The sequence below is a fragment of the Myotis yumanensis genome, unplaced genomic scaffold, assembly GCF_028538775.1.
Source record: "Myotis yumanensis isolate MYYU_CA2020_CCGP unplaced genomic scaffold, mMyoYum1.0.hap1 SCAF_2, whole genome shotgun sequence".
Classification (NCBI taxonomy): domain Eukaryota; kingdom Metazoa; phylum Chordata; class Mammalia; order Chiroptera; family Vespertilionidae; genus Myotis; species Myotis yumanensis.
The window spans coordinates 130,428,517-130,440,562 of NW_027223753.1; the positions used below are offsets into that span (position 1 = coordinate 130,428,517).

Genomic DNA, 12,046 nt, shown 5'->3' on the forward strand with positions numbered 1-12,046 from the left:
TACAAAAGTAAGGAAGACAGGGAGCAATGGCTTCAATACACATTAACACAGTTAATTTTACAGGTGGTGATTCTACAGTGCATTAATTTTAATGCATTTTTCAAAATTTTGCATCAGATGTAATTATGAAATGTTTAAATAATCTTCACAAGTATCTTAACAAATTATTTTGTAGAATCACTTTCTGTGCTTTAAATTATGTGTACAAATACCAGTAATTCAGATAACCTTCATTTACTTCTAAATGAAAAATGCATATATGGTTTCTTTGGCTTTATGGTGAAGTTTGTGAATTGAATATGCTTTATTTATTTGGGTGCTCTAACAGTCCTAAATAATATTTTAGGTGATTTTGGGTCACTTGTTCATATGCTCTTTTTTATTATGTGTTTAAATATGATTCCTGTATTTCTAAAATGAATTCTGCACCCTAACCAGTTTGACTGAGTGGATAGAGTGTCAGCCTGCGAACTCAAGGGTCCCAGGTTTGATTCCGGTCAAGGGCATGTACCTTGGTTGTGGGCACATACCCAGTAGGGAGTGTGCAGGAGGCAGCTGATCAATGTTTCTCTCTCTCTCATTGATGTTTCTAACTCTCTATCCCTCTCCCTTCCTCTCTGTGAAAAACCAATAAAATATATATTTTTTTTAAAAAAATAAATAAATAAAATGAATTTTGCTCTTGCATGCATACAATCCACTTGTCCAGAGTCAATTTATGTACCAGAAACAAGTCCTGCTGTTTGCTATGTGATCTTACTACCCTCTACAAACATTGCTGGCATGAACTGCCTTCCATGGGTTGTTATTTTCACTTTATGTTTTGGTTTCAGTCCTTTCCTTCTTCTGTTTACCCATTTGTCTTTCAAGAGCTGAATTTTCCTCCTGTGAGATAATGAACACAGAAACTTAGACAAGACCACTGTTCATCAGAAGAAAAGGTATCCACAAACTTGTAAAGAGGGAGAGGGGAGTAAATACACATTCTGTGTGTCAAGGTGCAACATAATCATGTCCAGGTGCCAAGAAAGTTGTCAGTGAAAAAGAACCCTTGAGTTCAACAGCTCCTCAGAGCGCCTGTACTGGGTAAAATGTGGTGAAAACATAAATTTTTCTTGGAACAGGATCCACATTTTATTTACATTTAAGACCAACTTTAATCTCAAAATAACATATCCCTACACCTATTTTCTTTTTTGCTGATTTCACTTAAACTTAAATGCATGGCTTGTCACACAATGACTGTGAACAAATATTTGCCATGTCTGTTACATGTAACACTCAGAAACAACTTTTAGCAGAAATTCATTGACCTTTCTCCCAAGATTTTTTTATAATAAATATAGGTATCAAAACAATCCTGGTCATAGTTTTGATATTACTAGTGGTAAATAACCACACCATTTTAAAAAATAAACAAATTTCTGACAGTATTCATTGTACCTGTTATTTAGTGAAAACATATCCATTTTAATTGTGGTGAATGCAATGTGTGAGTTTAGAGAAATGAGACGCCTTACTTTTTATATTACCTTGTCAACTACATGTAGACAGGGCGATGAGGCATAATGGATTTTGATTTGAGGAGCAAGAACTAGAATCTAACAGGAATAAGCTGTGGTCTGGAAGCAATGTTCGACAGTGAGGGTGTTTCCCATTTAGACCAAAACCAACAACCATGAAAAGTACTTGGCCCCTGGCACTTGACTGGAAGAGAAAGTTCAGTGATCCTCAGAAAAACAGTGATACAGTTTGGCATCAGGGCAAAGCTGCTTCTCCTCGCTGGTTTTGCCATGTCAATGAAAATGTGGTGTCAGTGAGAGTGGGGGGAGTCTCCCTAGTTGCCATTTTAGTTGTTTTTTCCCCAACTCTTAAGGTCTTTCAGACATTAAGCAATATTCTACACACAATCCCAGATATCCTACTTACCCAATGCACTTTCTATAATATTCTGTTGGCTAAGGTTCTTTGGGTTTCAATTAACAGAATCTAATTATAGCTATTTAACTAAAAAGGATATTTGGATACTGGGGCATTTCACAGAAACCAAGAAGGAATGACATATCAGAAATTAAGACAATTCTAAGGTCTTTTCAATAAATTGCGCTGGAATACCTGGTTATCCATATGGGGAAAAGAGAATATCAATCCTTCATAATACACAAAAAAATAGCTTGAAATGGATCATAGACATAAAAGTAAATGCCCAAACTTTAAAACTTCTTAAACAAAACATAGGAGAACATCTTAGTCACTTTAGTTTAAACAGAACTTTCCTTGATAGGATAAATTAGTACAAACCATAGTTGAAGAAAATCATTATACTTTATCAATGTTTTAACCTTTGATTTCTGAAAAGCACTGTCAAAAAATAAAAAGTACAGCCATGGAATGGGAGACAATATCCATTTAATATATAAATGACAAAATATTTGTATCCAGAATATACAAAGATCTCTTACAATTTATTAAGAAAAATAAATCATTTTTAAAAACTAGACACAAAGTCTAAACATACACTTCACAAAAGAAGGTATTTGAATAGTCTGGATACCATGAAATATTGTCAACATCATAATTAACAGGGTAGGGTTTTTAAAATGATAATGAAAAATAAATAAATAAAATGATAATGAAATTATCATTAGAATGCCTAATACTAAAAAGATGAAAAATACCAATTGTTGGTGAAAATATAAAACAAGTTAAATTCTAATTCACTATTAATGGAAATATTAAAGGATACAACTACTTTGGAAAATTATTTGCATTTTTAGAAAAAAGTAAAACATGTACATGTCATATGACCTAGTAATCTTATTGCTATGTCTTTACTCATGAAAAATAAAAACATATGTTGCCCTGGCCAGTGTGACTCAGTTGGTTGGAGTGTCATCCTGTACACAGAAAGTTTGTAGGTTCAATTCCTGGTCAGGGCACATACCTAAATTGCAGGTTCAATCTCCAGTGAGGGCAAGTACTTAAGGCAACCAATCAATGTTCTTGATCTCTCTCTCTCTCTCTCTCTCTCTCTCTCTCTCTCTCTCTCTTCCCCTTCTCTCTAAAAAGTCAATAAGCATATCCTGTGGTAAGAATTAAAAACAAACAAAAACATGTTCACAAAAAGCCTTGTACACAAATGTTCAATCCACTTGTGGAGTAACATAAGAGAGTAAAGATCTGCAAGTGGTAGAAAGAAACTAGGAGAATTTCAGCCTGTCTTCCTGGTTCTAGGAGAGAGAAGAAAGATGATAATGGTTTTTATTTGAACTTTATAACCTGCTACTAGAGGCCTGGTGCACAAAATTTGTGCGGGGGGTGGGGGGGAGGTCCCTCAGCCCGGCCTGCACCCTCTCCAATCTGGGACCCCTCAGGAAATGTCTGACTGCCGGTTTAGGGAGAAAATCTTAGTCACTTTAGTTTAAACAGAACTTTCCCTGGGAAATCGGGCTAAACCAGCAGTTGGACATCCTTTTTGCAATCCAGGACTGCTGGCTCCTAACTGCTCACCTGCCTGCCTGCCTGATTGCCCCTAACTGCCTCTGCCTGCCTGCATGATCGCCCCTAACCCCTCTGTCTGCCTGCCTGATCTTCCCTAACTGTGTCTGCCTGCCTGCCTAATGGCCCCTAACCCCATTGCCTGCTGGCCTGATCACCCCTAACTGCCCTCCCCTGCTGGCCTGATTGCCCCTAAATGACCTCCCCTGCCAGCTTGATTGCCCCTAACTGCCTCTGCCTTAGCCCCTGCCACCATGGCTTTGTCTGGAAGGAGGACCGGACGACTGGAAGATGTCTGGTCTAGCCAGTCAAATTAGCATATTACCCTTTTATTAGTATAGATTATGCTGTTTACTTTTCCCAATGTCACTTCTTTCCCTCTAAACTTGTATTAGACTTGAAGAAATTTGGCAGTCCTTTACAGTAGCACATCTTTCTGAGGGAGATGCCCTTCCCCAAGGACTGGTACAAAAGAAGCATGGATTCATATCCTAAAATAACCTCTTCTTGAGATGTAGATTCATACATTCAAACTGCTGCTATTCTTAGGAACTGACTGATCTGTCAGTGCGGCGCTTAAGTAATTAATCATTTCCTGAGTATTTAGAATGGAGTTATTTGTAAGGCAACGTTAGAAACTATCCCATAAAAGATATTTGGTCTTGCCAAAACCGGTTTGGCTCAGTGGATAGAGCGTCGGCCTGTGGACTCAAGGGTCCCGGGTTCGATTCCGGTCAAGGGCATGTGCAGGAGGCAGCTGATGGATGTTTCTCTCTCATTGATGTTTCTAACTCTCTGTCTCTCTCCCTTCCTCTCTGTAAAAAATCAATAAAATATATTTTAAAAAAAAGATATTTGGTCTAGTTGACAGTACAATTAACTTCTATTGTTGGGTATTTGTATGAAGAACAAATTTGCATATACATTTTAACAAGTTAGGAGTCTGGTTTGAGAATTGTCTTTAAAAAATGTCATTTCCAAAACCAGTGCTAAAGTAAACAATGGCTGAATTGAGAGATACAAATTTTGGTTTAAAACAGAATAGTCTATGTAACTAATCTGAAAATATTATACTTCCTTTTTTATAGACCTTAGTAAGTATCTCAGAGTAAGGTTTCAATGTTTAACAGCATCCAGAGTGTTATCATGGCTTATTAAGTACCTCTGAAGCAAGATTCTATAACTGCTATTGAAAAGGAAATATAAAATTAAAAATCACAGTCTTCTCAGAATAGTCCTGGAATAGTGATATTAAAAGAGCAGTATATAAAAAAATACCAGCTGGAAAGAGAACTGAAATGTGACTTTCCTTAAGTCCTTTTCTTACTTGGGATTTCACTCCTTGAGGAACCTCTATTTACCCCTGTGAGTAGTTACTGGTCTGCAGTTTGAGAAACATCCTAAATGAGTCACAAAAACAAGTGGTATTTGTAAATTATCAGAAAATGGTAGCTGTCCAGATCATTAACAATCATTTTTTATTAGATTAGAGATGGTATTAGAGTGGTAAATTCTCAAAACTGAAGGAATAGTATGGGTAGTTCTAAGGATACAAGACGCCAAAAGAAACTGACTTTTTGTGGAGTCCCACAAGTAGGAAAGACTATGTCTTTAAAACCTAAAAAACCTGTATCTAATCCTAATTGTGACAATTTAACTATATTTGACAATAAACCAAACTTTATTTGACAATAAACTTCTCTGAGCCACAGTTTCTTCATGTGTAAATGGGTGTAACACTTTTATTGTGGGGATATTATGAAAATCATATAAACAGGCTCTACAAGACATCGTGCCTGGTTTCCAGTACCATAGTTAAGTGCTCAACAAAAGTTATTTCCAATTTTCCTTTCTCCAATTGCTATGCCTTCCCCATTTCCTATTCCCTAATTGAGTGAACTTTATTTAAATTAACCCACCAATGATCAGAGTTGGCCATTTGAAATCTATCCTGGTTGATGCAGCCTGAACGAGATTGTGATAAACTGGTTTCTGATGACTATCACACTACTCTAGTCTTCAAACCACCTTTGATCTGGAAAGCAGATGAAAATTAGTTGGAACCTCCTTCAGAATTCCAAAATAGTGTTTCTTAGAACTCTAGTGTCTTACTTGTGTGTCTCTCACACACACAAAAGGTCTATAGGCCAAAAAAAAGGCAGGAAAACTGTACGGTGCTCCCCACCTTCAGATGCCTAGTGAAAAGTAGCATATTGAAGTTTCAGAGAAGTTCTACAGTAGAGATGGGCCTTTAACCCACAATATTCCAGTTTCAATATTCCCTCCCCACAAAGGCATTCATTAATAGCTTTAGTGGTTCAAGTACAAGGAATATAACTTGAGAAATAATGCTACATGATATTATTGATGACTAGTCAAAAGCCAGAAAACTAATTTTAATTTTCCTCCTTGTCATTCAAAGAGCTCATTCCCAGACAACTCCAATCAAGGGAGGAAACCTAAGAGTTATAGGTTTTAAAGTAAATTCTGAGATAAAATGTTAACCTGAAGACTTAGAGGAAAAGTATCACCAGGATTGTGGCTACTTGATGTGTTGTTGAATTTTTTTATGACTTTAATGTATTGTGCATAAACATAGTATCTGATATCTTACCCATGAAGACAACTTCACTGTATGAAAGAAGTTATATAACTGAATTCATTGTTTTCTCATTTTGTAATCTAAAAATGGCAAGTAATGGAAATAATATAAAAGAGGAGATAGGATCTAAAAAGAAATGCAATGTTTACAAACTCTACCAAATATGGCAAAATGTCTTAAAGTTGCCAGATAAAATACAGGACACCAAGTTAAATTTGAATTTCGGATAAACAAGAAATATTTTTGTCAGCATAAGCATTCTATCTGAAATTCAAATTTAACTGAGCATTTTATTTTTTATTTGCTAAATCTGGCAACTTAAATGTTTAAATACCTAAGATGCATCAGAAGTGACATACATAGAATACAAATAATGAAAATAGGTAAGTCTTTAGCTTTTAAATATTTACATGCCACAAAAGGAAGAAAGAAAAGCAACTTCAATTTCTTGCAAAGGGATGACAGAAATTAGGATCTATCTAAGATTTCAAAATTGCTGCTTTGGCAATTACTAAGAACAGCAATATTTAAAGGCAAAAAATGGAAAACCAATAGGCAACTCTTAATTAAATTTTGAAAAAAAATGCTTTAGGAAATGGAGATAATGTGAGAAACAGCTACAACGGCTATGTTGTTTATTTTTCTTTCTTTTTTTATTGATTTTAGAGAGAGAAAGGAAGGGAGGGAGAGAGAGAAACATCAATGAAAAAGAATAATTGATCAGCTGCTTACTGCACACCTCCTACCAGGGATAGAGCCCAAAACCTTTCGGTGCAGAGGACAACACCCAACCGACTGAGCTACACTGGCCAGGGCTGCAAAGGCTTTAAACTACAATTTTTTAAAAAGTCATACACCCAAAAACAGCTTGTATGTAAATAAATGTACACTTTCTTCAGCATAAAATTGAAGATAAGGCAAAAGAGAAGTTCATATGCAAAATGAAAATATGAAGCTCATTATAGTTAAGTCAACATGAGTATTGTACTGTCAAAGTCATTCTAAAAAATGGAAGCTAAATATATATATGTGTTATAAATTAACTCATTACAAACTTAATAGCTTTTTCCTTCATACTTAAATTAGTAAGATATGCAGTCATCAGAAAATATTTTGAAAACTAAATTATATCAATTGAATTGATAGGCATTTTATTTAAGTATTTATATTTCTCACACCCTAGCTGGTTTGGCTTAGTGGATAGAGCGTCAGTCTGCAGACTGAAAGGTCCCAGGTTCGATTCTGGTCAAGGGCACATGCTGGGGTTGCAGGCTCGATCCCCAGTGGAGGGCATTCTCTCTCATCATTGATGTTTCCAGCTCTCTCTCCTTCTCCCTTCCTCTCTGAAATCAATAAAAATATATTTTTAAAAAGTATTTATATTCCTCAGATTTATATTAAGAGACATATTATAGTATCTGACTTATGGGGGAAAAATATAAAAACAATACAAGTAACAGAATGATTTCGGGATTCCAAAATGGCAGCAGAGTAAGTGGAAGCTACACTGACACTCTCCCAGGAACAAACAAGAAATACAATTAAAATACAGAAGAATCACCCTGAAAAGTCAACTGAGGACTAGCTGGGGAGAACCCTGATAACCAAGGATGGAAAGTGGAGACTGCAGAGAGGCTGGTGGGAAGTGTGGAGATGTAAAAAAACTGGCCAGGCTCCCACAGACAGCAGCTGAAGATCTGGAGGGATATCTTAGTTGGGGGGTTCCCATGGAGAACTCTGGGTTCTAAACCCCAAGTTAGGCTCCCCAGCCCAGAGCATCAGAACTGAGAAAGATGCCCACATGACATCTGGCTGTGAAAAGCAACAGGGTTGCTGTCTGCCAGTGAGAGACAGCTGGAAATGCAGGCACTCTCTTAAAGAGCCAACACAAAAAATTTTATGAGCAGCCACTCAACCTGGGCATTAGTAGAGGGATGGCAGAGTAGACTGGAGCTATGTGAGCAAAAGCCAGATTTAGGAGCCCTATGGTTGGAGCCCAGAGGACAGCCACCCCGGTCCTGTGTTGAGTCATTCCCTCACACTGCAGAGGACATCTTTCTCCAGCTTCAAGCCTTTGCTTTCCAGGTGGTTTTTGCCTGGGCTGTAAGGCAATTGCCCCACTCTGTTGGAAGACCTCTCACCCCAGGGCCCTGTGGTTGATAATCTGAGGCTTATAAAAACTGAGTGTCAATGGAACTTCAGGAAGAAGTGGGTCTCTGGAGGCTTTGAGTTTTTGCCTGATCTAATCCTGGGCCCTGAGGCTAGGATAAGCAGATCCTGCTGCACATCTTGGTCCTTTTCAAAGGCACCCAGCCACAGCAGGAGGAGCCACAAGCTGTGGCTTGCTGATAGCTTCAAAGAGGGTACTCTGGGCCAGTCACAACCAGCATCTGACATTGTGCTCCACTAGAGATTTGGATTCATAGCAGATATACTGAATACACATACTCAAACCACACACAGACAAAATTGGGAGACAAAAAACGAAACAAAACAAAAAAACCAAGCAACAACAACAAAAAACACACAAGAGAATTCTGCAGAAGAACTAAATGAAATGGAGATAACAAATTTATCAGACATAGAGTTCTGAGTAATGATGACAAGGGTGCTCATCAGCTTGAGAAAAGATATAGTAACTATGCAGAATGACATAGCACAAATAAAGAACACAGTGGAAGGCATACACAGCAGATTAGGAGAGGCTGAGGATTGTATCAGTTAATTAGAAGACAGCATAGTAAAAATCACTCAATCAGAGAACCAAAAAGGAAAAAACAATTTGAAAACAGGAGGACAGCTTAAAGGAGTTGTGGGACAACATGAAACATAATACTATTCACATAATACTAGAGGCCTGGTGCACAAAATTCGTGCAAGGAAGGGGTGGTGTCCCTCAGCCCAGCCTGCACCCTCTCCAATATGGGACCCCTCAAGGGATGTCCAACTGTCTTTTTAGGCCCAATCCCACCTGGATCCTTCTCACAATCCAGGACTGCTGGCTCCCAACCTCTCGCCTGCCTGCCTACCTGCCTGATTGCCCCTAACTGTTTCTGCCTGCCAGCCTGATCACCCCCTAACCACTCCCCTGCCAGCCTGATTGATGCCTAACTGCTAAACTTATAAGCACCCAATATATAATCACCTAAATATATAAAAAGAACTTCTAGAGGACTTTAAGGGACAGATAGACAGAAATATAGACAGGGACTTTAACACCCTGCTGACTTCACAGAATAGATATTTCAGTCAAAAAAATTAACAAGTAAACAGAGACCCTAAATGACTCACTGGATCAGATGGACTTAACTGGCATTTATAGAACATTGTACCACAAAACTGCAGAATATACATTCTTCTCAAGTGCACATGGGTCATTCTCAAAAATAGACCATGTATTAGGACACAAAAGAAGCCTCTACAAGTTCAAGAAAATTGAAGTCATATCAAGCATCTTCTCAGATCACAATGGAATGAAACTGAAAATCAACTACAGTAAAAACACTCAAAAACATTCAAACACATGGATGATAAATAGCATGTTATTAAACAATGAATGGATTATGAATAAGATCCAGAAAGAAATAAAAACTTCCTGAAAACAAATGAAAGTGAACACACAACAACCCAATATCTCTGGGACACAGTGAAAATAGTTCTGAGAGGGAAGTTCATAGCACTAGAGGCCTACCTCAAAAAACAAGAAAAATTAATAAATTATTTCACCCTACAACTAAAACATTAGATCGAGAGCAACAAAAAAAGTGCAGAATAAGTAGAAGGAAAGAAATTATAAAGATTAGAGCAGAAATAAATGACATAGAGGCTAAACAAAACAATACAAAAATCAATGGAACCAGGAGCTTCTTCTTTAGAAAGATAAACAAGATTGATGAACCATTAGCCAGACTCAACAAGAAACAAAGAGAGAGGACCCAAATAAATAAAATCAGAAACAAAAATGGTGAAGTAACAACTGACACCACAGAAATACAAAGGATTGTAAGAAAATACTATGAACAACTATTTGCCAACAAGCTGGACAATGTGGATGAAATAAACAAATTCCTAAAAAAATACAACTTTCCAAAACTGAATCAGGAAGAATCAGAAAACCTGAATAGCCCAATAACAACTGATGAAATTGAAGCAGTAATCAAAAACCTCACAGCAAACAAAAGCCCTAGTCAAGACGGCTTCACAGGCAAGTTTTACTAAACATTCAAAGAACTAACACATATCCTCCTGAAACTATTCCAAAAGATCCAAAAGTAAGGAACACTTCAACCTCTTTTCATGAGGCTAGCATTATCCTAATTTCAAAACCAGATAATGAAACTACAAAGAAAGAACTATAGGCCAATATCCTTATGAACATAGATGTTAAAATCCCCAACAAAATATTAGCAAATTGGATCCAATAATGTATTAAAAAGATCATACACCATGACCAACTGGGATTTATTCCAGGGATGCAAGACTGGTACAATATTTGCAAATCAGTAAATGTGATATATCACATAAACAAACTGAAAGACAAAAATCACATGATCATATCAATAGACACAGAAAAATATTTGACAAAATCATATACCATTTCTTATAAAAACTCTCAGAAAAGTGGGAATAGAGGGATCATATTTCAATATAATAAAGGCCATATATGACAAACCTACAGCCAACATCATGCTCAGTGGGCAAAAACTAAAACCGTTTCCCCTAAGAACAGGAAAAAGACAGGGATGTCCACTTTCACCACTCTTATTCAACAGCGATCAGAGAAGAAGAAATAAAAGGCATCTAAACTGGAAAGGAAGAAGTAAAACTCATTATTCGCAGATGACATGATATTGCACATAAGAAAACCCTAAAGATTCCACCAAAAAACTATTAGATTTAATAAAGGAGTTCAACAATGTAGCAGGATACAAAAGTAATACCCAGAAATTGATGCCATTTTTATACATCAATAATGAATTCCAAGAAAGGGAAACTAAACAATCAATCCCATTTACCATTGCAACAAAAAATTAATATACTTAGGAATAAACTTAACAAGGAGGTAAAACACTTGTACTCGGTAAACTACAGGACGTTGAACAAAGAAATAGAGGAAGACCTTAACAAGTAGAAGAGTATACTGTGCTCATGGATTGGTAGAATCAACATCATTAAAATGTCCATACTACACAAAGCAATTTACATATTCAATGAAATCCCTATTAAAATACCAATAGTAGCCTGGCTGGTATGGCTCGGTGGATAGAACATCGGTCTGTGGACTGAAGTGTCCCAGGTTCCATTCCGGTCTAGGGCACATGCTTGGGTTGTGGGCTTGATCCCAAGCAGGGGGCATGCAGGAGGCAGCTGATTAATGATTCTCTCTCACCATTGTTGTTTCTATCTCTCCCTTTCTCTTCCTCTCTGACATCAATAAAAATGTATTTTACATATGACAGGACTCACCAGGAGGTGCATTGATGGATCCTGCAGTAAAAACTGCAGCAGCAGCAGCAGGCGGGACTCTGCTCTGGGTCCCGCGGCACCAGCAGGTGGGACTCTGGGTCTTGCGCGATTTCACGTGCTGGGCCTCTAGTATAGAATAAAAGCCTAAGCGACTGTTAGGGTGGAACTATCGAAATGACTAGTCACTATGATGCACACTGACCACCAGGGGGCAAACGCTCAATGCAGGAGCTGTCCCCTGGTGGTCAGAGCACTCCCACAGGGGGAGAGCTGCTCAGCCAGAAGCTGGGCTCATGGCTGGCGAGCACAGCTGCCAACGCAGGAGCCTCTCCCAACTCTATGGCAGCAGGCACAGTGGACCAGGATGAGCGCGACTCCGTGGCACCTGGCACAGTGGGCTGGGATAAGCGTGAGCGACACAGTACCCAGCCCCAATCTGGGCTCCTCCCTGGCCGCCTGCAGCTTGGCACATTGCTACAT

General features: G+C 37.9%; 1 protein-coding gene across 4 annotated transcripts in view; it reads left to right on the forward strand.

Annotated features, from left to right (window-relative positions):
- The window catches only part of HTR1F (5-hydroxytryptamine receptor 1F), a 109,125-nt gene that overhangs the window by 68,465 nt on the left and 28,614 nt on the right, over window positions 1–12,046 (forward strand). For 2 of the 4 annotated variants that reach the window (XM_070403504.1, XM_070403502.1), the window contains exon 1: window positions 905–941. The exons of the other annotated variants lie outside the window; for them this stretch is intronic. The gene's annotated coding sequence lies outside the window, so the exon portion shown is untranslated. Of the gene's footprint in view, window positions 1–904; window positions 942–12,046 lie in introns of those variants that run through there. 4 annotated transcript variants of the gene reach the window in all.